Source organism: Lygodium microphyllum, unplaced genomic scaffold, assembly GCF_053477565.2.
Source record: "Lygodium microphyllum isolate KBCC unplaced genomic scaffold, Lygodium_microphyllum_v1.1.10 scaffold_42, whole genome shotgun sequence".
NCBI lineage: Eukaryota > Viridiplantae > Streptophyta > Polypodiopsida > Schizaeales > Lygodiaceae > Lygodium > Lygodium microphyllum.
In genome coordinates, this window is record NW_028229525.1 from 548,872 (window position 1) to 564,543 (window position 15,672).

At 38.0% G+C, this 15,672-nt stretch overlaps 3 non-coding genes across 3 annotated transcripts; 1 reads left to right on the top strand and 2 right to left on the bottom strand.

The window, feature by feature from the left end:
• Window positions 1-7,956: 7,956 nt before the first annotated feature.
• On the bottom strand, window positions 7,957-8,030 carry TRNAF-GAA (transfer RNA phenylalanine (anticodon GAA)). Its single transcript has one exon. It is a non-coding gene; the product is annotated as a tRNA-Phe (tRNA).
• Window positions 8,031-10,365: 2,335 nt separating this feature from the next.
• Window positions 10,366-10,452, bottom strand: TRNAS-UGA (transfer RNA serine (anticodon UGA)). The gene has a single exon. It is a non-coding gene; the product is annotated as a tRNA-Ser (tRNA).
• Window positions 10,453-14,757: 4,305 nt separating this feature from the next.
• Window positions 14,758-14,831, top strand: TRNAR-UCU (transfer RNA arginine (anticodon UCU)). The gene has a single exon. It is a non-coding gene; the product is annotated as a tRNA-Arg (tRNA).
• The last annotated feature ends 841 nt before the right edge of the window (window positions 14,832-15,672 follow it).

Below are 15,672 nucleotides of genomic sequence, written 5' to 3' on the forward strand. Positions count from 1 at the left end.
TGTTGCTGATAACTCCAAATAGTCCTGTAAAACAATTCCTTTGCGGTTTACCGAGACCAAATAATTACCTGTTCATAGGATACCTTATCTATTTATTTCACATCATATCAATTTCAAACGCTTAGTAGGTGCTGGCAAGGCACTTAGGATAAATCTTTCCGAAGGCTAGAAAGCATAAAAAAGCTTCTGTAACACTCTCCCATGAGTTGAAGGCTCTGAACCGAACAGAGGCTCTAGCCCTGACCCGGTTCATTGACTGGTTGGGAAGCAGTGTTTTTTTAAGGAAACCAATGATACATTATCGTCATTGGCAGATTTGTGATCTATAAACCAGGTTTCATTTTGGACCTAGAGAAACACTGGAGATAATGGAAGGGAAGAGGTTTATTTATATTAAATGATTTCTATTTATTTGAGTTTAATAAAGTCGTTCTCAGTGACCCGATTGGTTATATTTGACAACGTGTAGAATGGCTAAAAACAGTGAACTTTTGATTTTATCTGATCTAAATGTCGTAGGATTAAAAAGCCGTACGATAGGCAACGATTATGTACGGTTTGAGGAACACTATAGTAAATCATTGCGGAATTTCCCAAGTGTTTAGCTAGGCAAATTAGGACTAGATGGCTACGGCATGGTCTAATTAATGATTTACTTTTGACTCTATATGTATGGGCACCTGATGTATACGAGGGTTCACCTGCTTCAGTCACGGCATTTTTTTCTATTATACCTAAAATATCTATTCTTGCTAATATGTTACGTGTTTTTCTTTATAGTTTTTATGACCCAACATGGTAATAACTCTTCTTTTTTTGCAGCATTGCTTTTATGATTTTAGGAGCACTGGCTGCTATGGCTTAAAAGGGAGTAAAAAGACTTTTGGCCTATAGTTCTATAGGACATGTAGGTTATCTTTTGATCGGTCTTTTACGTGGAACCATAGAAGGGATTTAATCATTACTGATCGCTATATTTATTTATGTATTAATGACTATAAATGCATTTGCTATGGTTTCAGCATTACGTTAAATTCGTATCAAATATATAGCGGATTTAGGCACTTTAGCAAAGACTAATCCCATTTCGGCTGTTGCCTTGTCTATTACCATGTTTTTATATGCAGGAATATTTCCGTTAGCCGGTTTTTGCAGCAAATTTTATTTATTTTTTGCTGCTCTAAGTTGTGGGGCTTACTTATTAGCCCTAATAGGAATCGTGACTAGCGCTATTAGTTGTTGAGCGGCCGAAATGGGTTGTCTAAAGGCAGTATAGAAGACCTCAACACGAGGTCGTGCACCGGACACATAGCTTACTAACACGTTGCAAGACAGATGAGAAGAACGCATCTATGAAAGGACAAGTAAAGGGATACCGTTAAGATCTCATGAACTTACCCAAGATCCTTATACGAGTCCGCTGTGATCATTCTACGAGATGGACCTGAGTTGTCGTGAATTGAAGTACCCTTTGATGTAATAATACTTTCAATTGCAATGTGTGATTACCAAAGTACTCTTTGCCGGCGGTCGAAATAATGCGAGCTGGACAAAGACAAACAGAGCAAATTACCCATATTATTGGGGACAGGAAACAAATCAACATCTTAAAGTGATCATATAGCCTATAGGAAATAACGGCGAAGTCCATGTAAGGGAAGAAACCCGCAAAAAGAAGCACCAAGAAACTAGCGAAGCGCATAAAAGAGGCTTTGCGTCTATAGGGCCTTTTTTGTTTATGGATTAAGCAAATTCAACTGAAAAGAAGCTACGAAGCCAAGCGCGCTCAACAGCGTTTCCTAACAGGTTCCAGGGATGTGCGAAAATCAAGAACCAAATCACAAGTAGATAAAAATATTTATTTGTATCTAAGTTTACACATATGAAAATCTACATAATGATTAATTAATATCTATATCTTTTTAAAACGATTTAAACACAAATAAATATTCACATAAATATACATATATATATTTATTTATATGAATATCGCCATATCTGTGTCTATTTTGATTAACTTATTTATAGATCTATTTTATTTTCCGTCCATCGTATAGAAATTATTTTCCTTTGACTATTCATCACGCCTAGCGCTTTAAAGGGCCCTACAACGGATGACAGAGGACCCATAGTACTTGCCTATCAGCCTTTTGCATTGTTTTTGTTTTTTGAAAAGCAGCATTGGAATCATGATTTAGTCGGCAGAAAGGGGCCTAAGTGGCCATAGGTTTAAATGGATTATACTTTATACATTCACTATGTTTAATTTTTGATTTATTGGAGATGCTTGACCAAATAGGTTTCAGTAAAAAATGTAATTTTTATTAGGCTTTCCGGACAAGACTACAATTGGGCCTTGTCAGTTTCGCTGGGTCATGGCGTGTATGAGGACCTAAGATACCCTAGCTTCTATAACATCGAAACTAGACAGTTAACGGTACATCATTGAAGCGACTGAAAAATCGTCAAGGGTGTCTTTTGGGGGATCTTAGTGGGATAAAGTTTCGGGGAGTGAGGAAAGGGCTTAATAAATAACTCAAAGAAAATTATTTCCCATACGAGCAAAGAAAAAGGAAAAGAACGGGTCAATGAATTCGATTGAAAAGGAATCGAATCCTTGCAAGGCAGGCTCGTTTCTTTCCCTTCTTGCTCTCTCGTCCATAAAGCTAACTAAGCGATTTGAACAAAAACGGTGCAAAACTAACATCTAAAGCAAGTAAAGTAGGCAAGCCGTATGACGGGCAATTTTCTTTTACGGTTCTAGGAGGACTAAGTGCCCTGAAATATGCACGAGAGGTTACTCTATTTTATTATATATGACTGGTGAAAATTATGTATTTTGATACGCCTAGAAAATGGATTTTATATAGACTAATAGATTATGAGAAATCGTTGCTACTAGCTATTAGTTTCTTGTCGATCAGCTTTTTTTTTCTATATCTTTCCCCGATCTTTCTAGTTACCCATGGAATGGCATATTGTTTATGCATTTAAGTAGAACAAGCGGAAAATCAATCTCGGACTAGGCTATGAAAGCTAGAGAAGTGTGCTTTGGTCTAAATCCAAGCAACCCGGGAGAGTGGCTGAGTGGTTAAAAGCGACAGACTGTAAATCTGTTGGAAACCCTTCTTCGCAGGTTCAAATCCTGCCTCTCCTAATAAAGTATTTGAACCTTTTCTTTATTCTTAAATAGCTTTCTTGCATTTAATGGGTGTTGGGACAGACCCAAGCACTAGATAAGATTTGAATGCTTAAATAGCATTTTTCGAAAGGAGTTTAAGCGAGTTCGTCGCAAACCATTTATTCCCAATCAAGGGCGCCTTTCCTCCATTCGATGAGAAAACCAATAGTCAAAATCCAAACAAATAGCATCATAGACCAAAATCCATACTAACCTATCTTTTCTAAAAAAACTGCCCAAGGAAATAAAAAAGTTACTTCTAAATCGAAAATAATAAATAGAAAAAGGACCAAATAAAATCATATATCAAATCGACTTCTAGCATCACTAAAGAGATCGAACCCACGCTCGTAAGCTGACAATTTTTCTGGATCTGCCGTTTTTTTACCTGTAAATGTAAAAGAAACCATGATTAGGATAAAAGAAAGTAGCAAACTGAAGATAAAACAAATTGCAATAGGTGCAAACTCATCCATCGTTAAATACTTAAACAGAAAAGGATAAAAATCCACCACAGACGGCTCTAACGTACTACAAATGCTAGGCCATATATAGATTAGCTGCTGTATGCAAGCATCAGACGTTTGTTGGGTATCTCTTAATAAAGGCAGTAGCTGTTTGACTGTCTGCGGATAATAATTATCCCCCATTTCATGGTATTTACGAATGCATAAATTGGCTTTCCTTACAAATCCAGTAAAAGGTTCACCATAAGGGGAACCCTTGGATAAATAATCTCTTAGATTAGGTAATATTACCTGATGTAATTCATTTAAGGGTCTCGCCAAAGCTTCCCTTCCCGTGCTGTTATCGTTTTCAGTAAGGTATATAATATGATTAAGATGAGCGTCGAAAGAGTTCTTCAATGTCTGATATTCTCTCAAATTTCTAAGCAATGGATCCATATTTTCAATTTTTCTTTAAAATACTTAGGTATAGCAAAGACTTACTTAAGCTCTGCGGTCTGTTTCTGATGTTTATGGATATTCTTTGAATAATTTAAGAAATACAACAAATAATTTATATCAAATAGAAGAAAGAATTGATAATAATTTCTTAAAATTTATTAAGGATATCTGATCGTGTATCAAGAGGTAAATCTATTGAAAATATAGATGTTCCAGAAATGGTTAATAATGTAATCAAGAAAGACCATTTTTATTTGAGTCTATAGAAACAAATACAGTATCTACTCAAACTGAAAATATTCAATTAGATAATATTAATTGAATATATCCTTATTCAAAGCCAGTTCTCGTAACCTTTATTCAAAGCCAGTTCTTGTATCCTTATTTAAAGCCAGTTCTCGTAACCTTTATTCAAAGCCAGTTTTGACCAAAATATTCACCTTATCTTACAAAATTGATGTCAAATGACCTTTTTATTAAAAAAAAGAAATATGGCCAGATGGGTTTAGAGCGAATTTTTTTTTTACAACAAAGATTGCTATGGCGCAACCCGTTTGGATTGGCCGAATAGGTTCTTATTAATCGATTGTTATTATACAAGAATTCTTGTATCGCTCATGCAGATCTTCCATCTACCGGAAACCAAAGGATTCATTGCTTTTCCTTTTTTGTCGAACTTGTATAAACACAACCCTATTTGCACCTATCAGTTACGAACTTGCTATTGTTATGAAAGACAACCCCTAGGCTCAGTCACAGCAACGAGTACCGAACCGTCGTTCCCACGGCTACAGTACCAGGAGTTGCTGCTGAGCCAGCCCGTTCAAAACAGTACTTCTGTCTAGCAGAAACTATTAGCGACATCCCTAGAACAGTATTCGTATCGTGAACCAATGGCCACTTTTCCGGTCGAAGGAAATGCCTAATAAATAGTCAAATACTGCACTCTTTAGCTACTGTACTCCGGAAACAAAGTAAGGGAAAGCCCCGTACGTCAAGAGCTGCACTGCTATGAATCAAAGACTGTCTGCTCGCCGTTTCCGGCCAGTATTGCGGGTTCAATGGCTTTATACGAATTAGCTGTTTTTGACCCATCCGATCCCCAGAAATGGAAATTGTTAATACTGGCACTGTACCTTAAGTGGGAGATGGAATAGCCCGCATTCATGGTTCGAACAAAGTAATGGCTGGAGAATTGGTAGAATCTGAAGATGGTACAGTAGGCATCGCTTTGAATTTAGAATCTGATAATGTTGGCTAAGTACTGATGGGCGATGGTTCGACCATACAGGAAGGGGGTTCCGTAAAAGCAACGGGAAAAATTGCGCAAATACCAGTTAGTAATTCTTTCTTAGGCCTTTAAGCCAGTAAATGCTTTGGCCCAACCGATCGATGGAAAGGGTCAAATCCCAGCTTCTGAGTCTAGATCAATTGAGTCTCCCGCACCATATGGGAATTATTTCAAGACGTTCCGGTGGCGGAAAACGACCCGAATCTGCAGGAATTCGGGAAGGTTGAAGCAATGGCCAAACCTCCTTGAGGCTACAGCAATAACGTCATAAGCAATGACACTTAACTAAAGCACTTTATCCTCGCTTTCCACCTTTTATCTAGGGTTAGGAGGATCACGCGCCATAATGCCGGATCTCCATCTTTCTTTGTTGGTTGCTCTCCAGTCGCAGAATTATGAATAGTTTCACTAAAAATAAGTTTATTGGCTTGAAAAAAAAAATGAACCAATCCTTTAGCCTGGCAACCTGTACTATTTTTGCTGCCTCCAGCAACCTGTTGCAACTAACTTCATATTCAGGATGAAACAAGACAATTATGCCAGATAGTAAGGAATTACAAGTTTTCTGCACTAGAAAAAGCTAATAAATGGACTCGACCCATTATATATTTTTCCAGTAGTCATTTTAGGGACGTTTGCATGTACTGTGGGTCTTGCGGTTCCGGAACCATCAATGATTGGTGAACCAGCAAATCCTTTTGCGACTCCATTGGAAATATTACCCGAATGGTACTTTTTCCCTGTCTTTCAAATACTTCGTACAGTTCCCAATAAATTATTGGGGGTCCTCTTAATGGCGTCCGTACCGGCGGGCTCGTTGACCGTTCCTTTCATAGAAAATGTAAATAGGTTCCAAAATCCGTTTCGACGCCCTAAAATCTTAACCACGAAGGCACCCGCTTGCCCAAAATAAAATGAATTAGCCGGATTGCTGCTTTATGACACTTGCTAGACCTATAAAAAATGTTATGATCTCCAGACCTATAAAAAATATTATGATCGCAGAAAACAAACATAATCAATGCGATATAGCCAGTCTTTGCTATGGCATGCGATAAGCCATATTCGCGATCAGCTGCATTGTCTGGCCTGGCAAAGCAATATGCAGCGATGGCAAGCGATTGGCGCGTAGGCCTTTTAGATAGAAAGTAACGAAAACATGCAGAGACAGGAATCAGCCAAAGAGTGCGGGAGATTGATTGCAATACTTATCAGTCAAATAGTTAGAAAGTTGGCCTGCTATGATTTAACGGTGCTAACCAAGTGGAAGAGCCGTCACTCTTAGGATAAGAGTGACTCTGTGGGATAACAAGCTGATCAAAACATCTTAGGGAAGGTTTAGCACCTCGATGCTGAAAGCCATAATCAATGCGCTAATGCCTTTTAGTTAGCGTGCTATGATAATATATATTTATTAATCTGGTTGTTTTTTTTTACCATTATCTTTGTCCCTGCAATCATGATCATTAACCGGATTATGCGGTTTCTTTTGTTTGCATTTCTTATAGCTATTATTTGAATTAGTATCTTGGAGTGAATTGCAAGTTTGTTGCTTAAATTGGCTTTTATCTAAAGCTTTTATTTTTTCAGCAAATATTCTTTGGTGGTTAAAGTATTTTGTAAAGTTAAGAAAGATCCGTAACCATATTTCTTTTTCAATAATGCAAATGCAAAAACGGGCTCAATAAGAATCTGTTTTTCTGGAGTTCCAAAGGCTAGCATGACATCGTTATGTACGTAAAGACCTAGAGTGTGGAAACCTAGAAATAAGCTAGCCCAACTTAAATGGGATATTATTGCTTCTTTATGCTCCAACATTCTTGACAATACATTGTCTTTGTTTTGTTCCGGATCATAATCCCTAATGAAGAATATGGCCCCTACCATGATAAACCCAGCAATATATTGGTGATGGGTATAAAGTGGGTGGTAAAATCTTGTGCTATAAAAGCATAAGCAGGTAAGGCGAATCCAAACAGCAAACAAAGCACAACTATGATTCGTTTATAGGATTTGAACCCGGTTCGAAGCCATTCCTTTGACACCTTAAACTGGCAAATTCTACCGTTTCCACTGCTTAAGTTTTGTTCAATCCATAAACACGTGCAGTTCCATCCCCGACCGTTATCACTCAACCGGTCTCATCCACTGACAATTTAGTATAATAGTCGGTAATTCTTCTTTCCAGGATGGTTATTTTGTTGTTCTAGCTTTAAACAATCTCATTTTTTCTTTGATTTGCGTTTCTCTCTTCTTCAATGCCATAAACGTTCAAGAGCTAATGCATATTGAGCAATTCTTCCTGCATGTCCACTGACTTGTAGCCGGAACATTTCATCATAAAAGGCCTCTATTCAGGGCGGAAGGGTTAAGGACCTACCCGGTGTAAGGTCCGAGACTTAGGCAATAAAATGAAATGATCACTTTTGGCATCGTTTGCAAATAATATCAAAATAAGATTAATGTTAGGATCAAACAAATAGAGAGCTCTGTAGCTTTAGCTAAGACTCATAAGCTGCGGGTTTAATTGCATTTAGTATATAATTGTCCAGAGATTTCAATCTAATAATTCGCTATGTTTAGAAGTGGATTTGAACCACTGACCCAAGGATTTTCAGTCCTTTGCTCTAACCAACTGAGCTACCTAAACCATAAAAGAAATCATTGCCAATTATTATTACGTTATCTCTAAAGATTGTTAATTCATTTTGCATCTGTTAGCATTGAATCCGATCTCTCTGTCCTGATTCTTGCCAATATGAGACGGAGGTTTCTTGACTTACTTAACAGACAAAAAAAGGCAATCTCTAGTTAGTAAAGCGTTTCGAGGTAGCTCGCTGAGACGAAGCGGTTCAATTGATTCCGCTACTTGCCTACTCTTGGCGCTGCTAAGAGGTGCCCTGTCTGTGAGTTCTACCCCTATGAGTTATTAAATGGTTGTCTCTCTTTCCTAGTTTTCATTGGAGCTGGACGTGGCTATCCAAATAGCCACTTAATGTTAGAAAACGAAACAAACTTCATGATTCTTTGGGCCCGGGTCCGTATTCCACCGAAGCCACAGTTTCTTGTGATAATCGATTCGTTTCAGTTGTTTGGCCCTGAAAACTTGTGACTTGCAAGCAAAAGGACTTTCGGTCTTAGGTTTTAGAAATCCTTCCCAATAGTCAATGCGTGAATACTGAAAAGCATATCTTGGGTCAGTACGGGAACCAGATCGTGTTAGATAAAATAAATTAGGATAACGAGCCGCTTCGATACATGGACAGTCCCCGGATCACAAACCAATGGATGTAAGCGAATGGCGCGTCAGAAAGTTAGCTTGAATACCTAATCTATGTCACTCCATCGATTCTGCCGCCTTATGGGATGACCAGATTGCAAGCGAGAGGTCAGATTACGAATCACTCGGTAATCCACATTGGTGTAACAAAAAAGATGGACCCACGACCCGCAATCCAGATTCCCATAAAATCGCGCAACAAAGACGACTTTTTTGTTTGTAAGGTCTGTTATTGACATAGTTGCCCACGTATGCTATCGATGAGGGCATCCATAGCTTCCTAGACGAGATGACCACGCCCCTAAAATCAGACCAGCACTTCATCCGGCACTTTAGGCGATGAAGCGCGATGTGGAAAGGGGGATAAGAAGCAATCTTATCTACTTTGGAGTTTACGCCTGATGGATTATTCAATCCATATTCATACGATGCAGCCAAGTAAGTGGGGCTAGCGCCCGCAATTACAAAGAGTAATGGGTGATAGGGACTGAAGGAACGATGGCTGGCTAAGTAAGTGGTAACTTTTCTTTTTAGGGATCCAACGTTTGGAATTTTCCAATCGCATAAAGGGTCGAACGCCATTCAAATCGTTGCACTTTGCCTTTCCCTCTTCCCTTCAGTCGAGTGGCTGAAGCCCCTCTTCTTTTAGTCAATACGCTAAAGCTCCTCAAAGCTTTGCTTTGCAAAGCAGAGCAAAACAAAGTAAAGCAAAGCAAGCAAGAAAGTCTATAAAAAATAAATAAAAATAGCATAACGAATGAGGGACATGACAAAAGGATTGGCCCTTCAAAACATTTCAATATTACGTTTTATAAGCACCTTATTGTAAGTAAGTAAGTTTTTGTGTTCCAACATTATGTTTTTGCCAATACCTTGCGTCTTAACATTATATTTCTAATTATTGCATGCTGAAAAGTTTAGTCTTTGCGTTCTCACGTAGGATATAGCGATTTCTAAACACCTTGCCGTTTAGTTATTGCATTTTCGTCACGTCACGGGTTCGCGATTTCTAAGTATGATTTACTTTAAAGCTTACCATTTAAAAAGCGCAAAATACCATTGAAAGCGAAAAGGCTAAGCTTACCTTATTGTATTGAAGACGTTGCTTATCTTTGAAAAAAGTCGATTAACGATAGCCCAAGCAAAAATACCTTTTTGATTTGAATAGACGTTGCCGACAGCTCGTGCCTATAGGTGTTGGGTTGAGTCCCATGTTGCCGTTGCCATTACCATTTTTAGAACCTGGCAACAGACTTTTACAAAGGTGATAAGCCGGAGGAAGATGAGATGACGTCAAATCAGCATGCCCCGTTATCTCTAGGCGACGCATGTGCTACAATATTGCTAGAGATAAAGAGTCGCGAGGGCGTCCCTGGGTCGTACGTCTCCGCTTATATTGGTTTTTTACGTATACACTTAGTCGCAGAAAGCAGTGTAATCAAATGCCTAAAGGTATTCAGGTTGCCGGGATTGGGTTTATGGTGGTCCACATGCTGATGGACCTCCCAAAATGTTCCTTTCACCCGTTTGATTGCCAAGCAGCTTGTTATCGTTACTCGATTGCTCTTGAGTCGTGGTTTCAGGGGATGCAGTGTCGAATGGTGGCAAAGCGATTTGGCTTGGCTCTTAAAAAGCTAGCTTTCCCAATCAAGTTAGAGGGATGAAAAACATACTACATAAAAATGCTAACTTCTAACCATACTTACGGATGAAGAGGGATTCGAACCCCCGGTATTCAAAAGAATACTTCGGTTTTCAAGACCGACTCTTTAAACCGCTCAGACATCCATCCATTTTTTGGCAAGATTATGAGCCATCAATAATCAACCAACACAGGTTTTTGTAAATTACATGCAACACAAAAGAAAAACAAATAGGTCATATTGGCTGGGATGGGGGCCTAATTGATTTCTTTTTTTTCTCATCACATCTATTTTGGATAACACTGGTTAATAGATTCCTTTTTTTTAAGCTCAGTTATCTTTTTTTGCTTGTGTAAAGACAATCACTATGTTACGCTTTATTGAACACAACAACTAACATAAGGGTTTCTGTGGAAACTAAACTATAGGAATCCTTTCTAGCAAGTAACTAAATGGCTTGGCAAACCTCTAGCAAAGCTTTGACAGTTACGGGCTCCGCTTGACCTTTTCCATTGGCCGTATGGTCGACCAAAATTGATTGCGATTACTGAGGGCAAAAATTTCAAATTGCAGCCTTTTTGCTTGCCAGGTTACGATCTTTTGTCTTGACGCAGGCTATAGCCTAAATTACAAAGAGCTACAAAAGCATGCTGACTTAACGTCATCTCCATTTTTTGTTGCTTTCCATAATACATTGAAATTACTGTAATTTTTAAAGTAGCAATAAAAGGAATATCAGCTAAAGCAACGCATTGCATTGCTTAATAGTTTTAAGTTATCATTTAATGTAATCTACTTTAAGTTTGCAATAAAACAAAACATCAATGATAACGTTGCATTGTGGGATAATAAAGGAGATCTCTGTGATCAAGAAGAATGATTCGTAATAGCTTAAGTTTACTAGAATAACTTTACATGAGTTTGCAGGGGAGAGACAGAAATGTAAAGCTCACCTTTGAAATAACGAACTGATAAGCCTCAAAAGCAGATGTGTCACCTTTTTGTGGCTTCTATAGCGAAAAAAGGGATTCGAACCCTCAACCCCAGCCTTGGCAAGGCTATACTTTACCATTAAGCTATTTTCGCTGGCTCTCTTTGCACCTTGGCTGTTGAGTTAATTGGAATCATTGATTTGCAATTGACAGTTGATTTTGGCAAGTTCAGACCACCAATCTTAGGAAAGGCAAAAATTTATATACGAAACCACGTAAAATGTTTCGCCTTTCTTATCCCCTACGAGAATCGAACTCGTGTTTTCGACATGAAAAGACGATGTCCTAACCATTAGACGAAAGGGACTTATAGGCAGGCACCTGGCCTTATATTTTATGATCAAAATCCTGGCTGAGGATTCGTTAGTTGCTAATGTTTAAATAGTTCTAAGATTTGACAGTAAATAAGTGTGCTAAGGCATTTGCTTTATTACTTTTGTATGTTTTTTGGGCATGTGTTTATTTGTTTACTGGCTATTCTCAATATATGTGAAATTGTTGTCGGTTTATTAAACCATCTAAGCATTGAGTAGAGGACACCATTAAGAACCAAATCGGCCTCATTTAGCATATCACGAGCATTCAACACGGAATTGATTATTATATATTATTGTACCTTTAGTAACTATATCCGTATTAGATATTCTATTTTATCATCTGAAACAAGTAAGAAGATCTAATCCATATTCAACTTATTAAAGAATGTTAAAAAATAGTAATTTACTTAAGTCTATGAGAACATTTGTATAAATATTAAAGCAGTGCAATATTGACCTTGTTGAGAGAATTGGATGATAAAACGCACTTTATGCCAAATCAATTCAACAGTTAATAAAATAAATAGCATAATGGATGCGAGCATGATAAAAGCAAGCATAATTAGCTTTTTAAGCACCTTGTCGTTTTTGCGTTCCAGGATATGGTGCTTTCCAAACACCTTGTCGTTCTTGTGTTCTATGGCTAACGTTTTTGCGTTTTATGGCGTTTTTCAAACAATAAGTTCTTCAGTGCTATAAGAATCAACGATTAGACTGGTCCTTAGTTAGTGGGCCTTTGGCCTTGCCGATGATAAAACGTTTTATTGTTAGAAATCGATTTTAGGTTGATATAGAAGACATAATAAATTATTGACTCCTATTCAGTTAAGTGACGTTTTGTCGTTGATACGCTAAAGCTCTTTGGCAAGCGGTTTTCTTATAGTGTCGTTAGCCAACATCCGTTTTCTTGCATAAAGAAACAGTCATTACCAATCGAATAGAAGATAAAAAAAATAAACTAGCATTGCTTTGAAAGGTTTGTATAGATTTGTTTCATATAAGTATTGGTAACGGATGCACTAATCAATCGTTTTGCCATCAAAGTCCTTGAAACAATTACTTCACATGTGCCGGCAAAGTGCTGGCAAGTCATATCCTATTTCTTGCCGGCAAGAACTTAATATTTAAAGCCATAAAACGCAAAAACTAAACGCCATAGAATGCAAGAACTTACCTTTTTTAGAAAACAAGGTATTAGTGAAAATGCCATAAAACACATTAATGGCAAAGTGTTGACATGTCATATCCTATTTGAAACTAAATAACTTTAGCCTAAAGAATAACGTGGTTAAAGTTATAAAACACAAGGTACTGACGAGCCATAGAATGGCCAAGTATTGACGAGCCATATCCTATTTTTTTAGGCAAAAACAACATATTTAAAGCTATAACATGCAATAACTAAACGTTGTCGAAAATGCCATAAAACGCATTACATTGAAATGTTTTTAAGGGAAGCATGTACATTTTTAAAGGAACTGGCTACTCTTAAAGTACTAATATGGGTTTGCAGGGCCAGCGTATATCCAATAAGCTAGTTTCATATTAATTTTCTTCATATATCTTTCTATTTATCCAATACCCGAAAAAATCGTTTTGAAATAAAAAGGTTTTCTTTTCAAAGGGAAAAGGAATTGAAACCGATGCGTTGTGACTTTAAGATCTTTTACCTTTGTTTGCCGTTCATTCCGGCCTCTTTTATCTTTATTCACTTTATGGTTATCCTTACGGGCACGTTTACCAAATAACATAATCTGAAACAAAAGAGATTCGAACCCTCGACAGCATGGTTCGTAGCCACGTGTTTTAATCCCCTGGGGAGAGGAGAGGAAGTGAAATGAATGAGGATAAAAACGTGTCCTTTAGCAGGCCTGACATTGCCGCTAGGTGATCTAAGCGAATCGCCCATCTTGCCTTAACATACCAGGCTAGACAATCTAGCAAGGTGATGAACCAAGGCAAAGCAATTCCGTCAAGAGGTGTGCCAGCTTATATGACTTTAATAGTAAACAGCAAGAATGGCATCATTTTAGCTAGGCCATCAAAATCAACGATTTAACCATCAAATAAAATCTATCACGGATCCAGTTAAGGTGCCATCCAATCTCGCAGAAAAAAGATTATTCCAATAGCGCCTTAAGGTGATTTGCTTAGTATGCGCGAAAGCCAGCGATAGCACGTAAAATTATTATTTAAGTTTGAGTCTTGCATCCGGAGAAAATGGAGTTGAACCCTTCTCGCCCCGATCTTTTTGAATAAAACTACCAGATGGCTAACATCCTGTTTATCATACTATTCATTGTACTGTCTTAATCTTTATTCCATATATCGTGATATCTGGTTTAAAGTTTAAACCAATTCTCATACCATCTAAACTGTCGAATCCTAAACTCATTCTTTTCTTGTTGAAGAAACACTGTCCTCGATGCTAAAAGAGCTCGCGAACACTAAAGCGCTGATTACTCGAATAGCCTTCCGTACTCTCCGAGGGCACGCTTGTTTCGATCTAAGAAAATAAGCTCATGAACTTGATCTTGTTTCGTCGCCGAAATCGGATTTCATTCGTTAGATGACCGAAAAAAAGAAAGGTCTGACCCAAATATATCGTAAAGCTTCAGGTCATGCCTCCTGTATAGAATCGCCATGTGCTTGGTTTAGGGTTTGCCCCATTTTTTCTTTTACATGTCATTTTATCTCCCGAGATTAGTCTTCTTAGGATGGAACACTGGGCGCCATTAATAGCGGGCGGAATATCCGGAAACATAAGTAGATATTTATCTTGTATTGCCCTCATCTCGAATCGATGGTTGAGACAAAGCAAATCCAGAGCACAACATGTCTCCCTAAGGATGTGCTCTAGCAGCCGCATTAAGGTGAATTTGCTGGTTGCTCTGGGCCCCTATATATACAAACTGAAAGCAAATCGGAGTTTAAATTGAGGGACCATGTCCTATTCGACGTGTTGCCAGATAAACGTGGATATGTTTTCTGCTTGCTATGGGCACATCATAGTCAGGCCCAAGTGCCACTTCTTCAAACCTCCTTTCGTTTACAGAGAGCGGATTATCAAGAAGTGGCTAAAGCCCCTTGAAACGGAACAGATTTTAAGTATGTCATATTTACCTAGAAGTGTTTATAATGCATAGCATCCTTAGCTCAATCGGATAGAGCAACAACCTTCTAAGTTGAAGGTCACAGGTTCAAATCCTGTAGGATGCGGAAAGTCATTAGATCATATACCATAGGGAATGCTTTGCTTTTGTTTAGGGCTAGCAAGTGAAAACTATTTTCAACTGAACCAATTTCATGCTTCGGTCACTTTTCGCTTAATATATAAGGTTACCTGCCTTCCCTTCACTTCTGAAACAGCCATGAGTACAAAGAACCAATGCTCGGATTTTTAGGAAACGAAAAAAGACCTTGTCTTACGGATCTGGTCAAATATTTGACATTTTCCATGATTCTCTTTCTTTTAGGTATTCGGGAAATTCTACCAAATAAAAGAAATATCATTATCATGCCGACGTTAATTGGGTCAATGCCATTGACTGTCAATTTGAACTTTCCAGTATTTTCTGTTTATTTGGATGATATGATGGGTCAATCACTCGCTTTACTAATGTTAACGATGGCAGTTGCGGAATCCGCGGGCTGGCCATTCTGGCGGTAACTTTTCAAATTCGCGGAACCATTGCCATGGAATTTTCCAATCGCATAAAGGGTCGAACGCCATTCAAATCGTTGCACTTTGCCTTTCCCTCTTCCCTTCAGTCGAGTGTCAAATAGTTAGAAAGTTGGCCTGCTATGGCAAAAATGAATTATTATCTATTTCAAAGTGTGAAACAAATAATCCGAAATAATTTTCTTTTATTGTTCACTGATGAATTAATAATGAATTGATTTTGCCGGGATGTGTGCTGCCAAAGTGTCTAACAGTTTTTTACCCCGGCCCGTTACGTATTTTTAATCGTTCACCACCATCTATAATGTACGAAACTTTTATTGGCTTCTGCTAGTTCGTAAAGGTCATCTCTCTTTTTACGAACATTTCCCCTTTTAT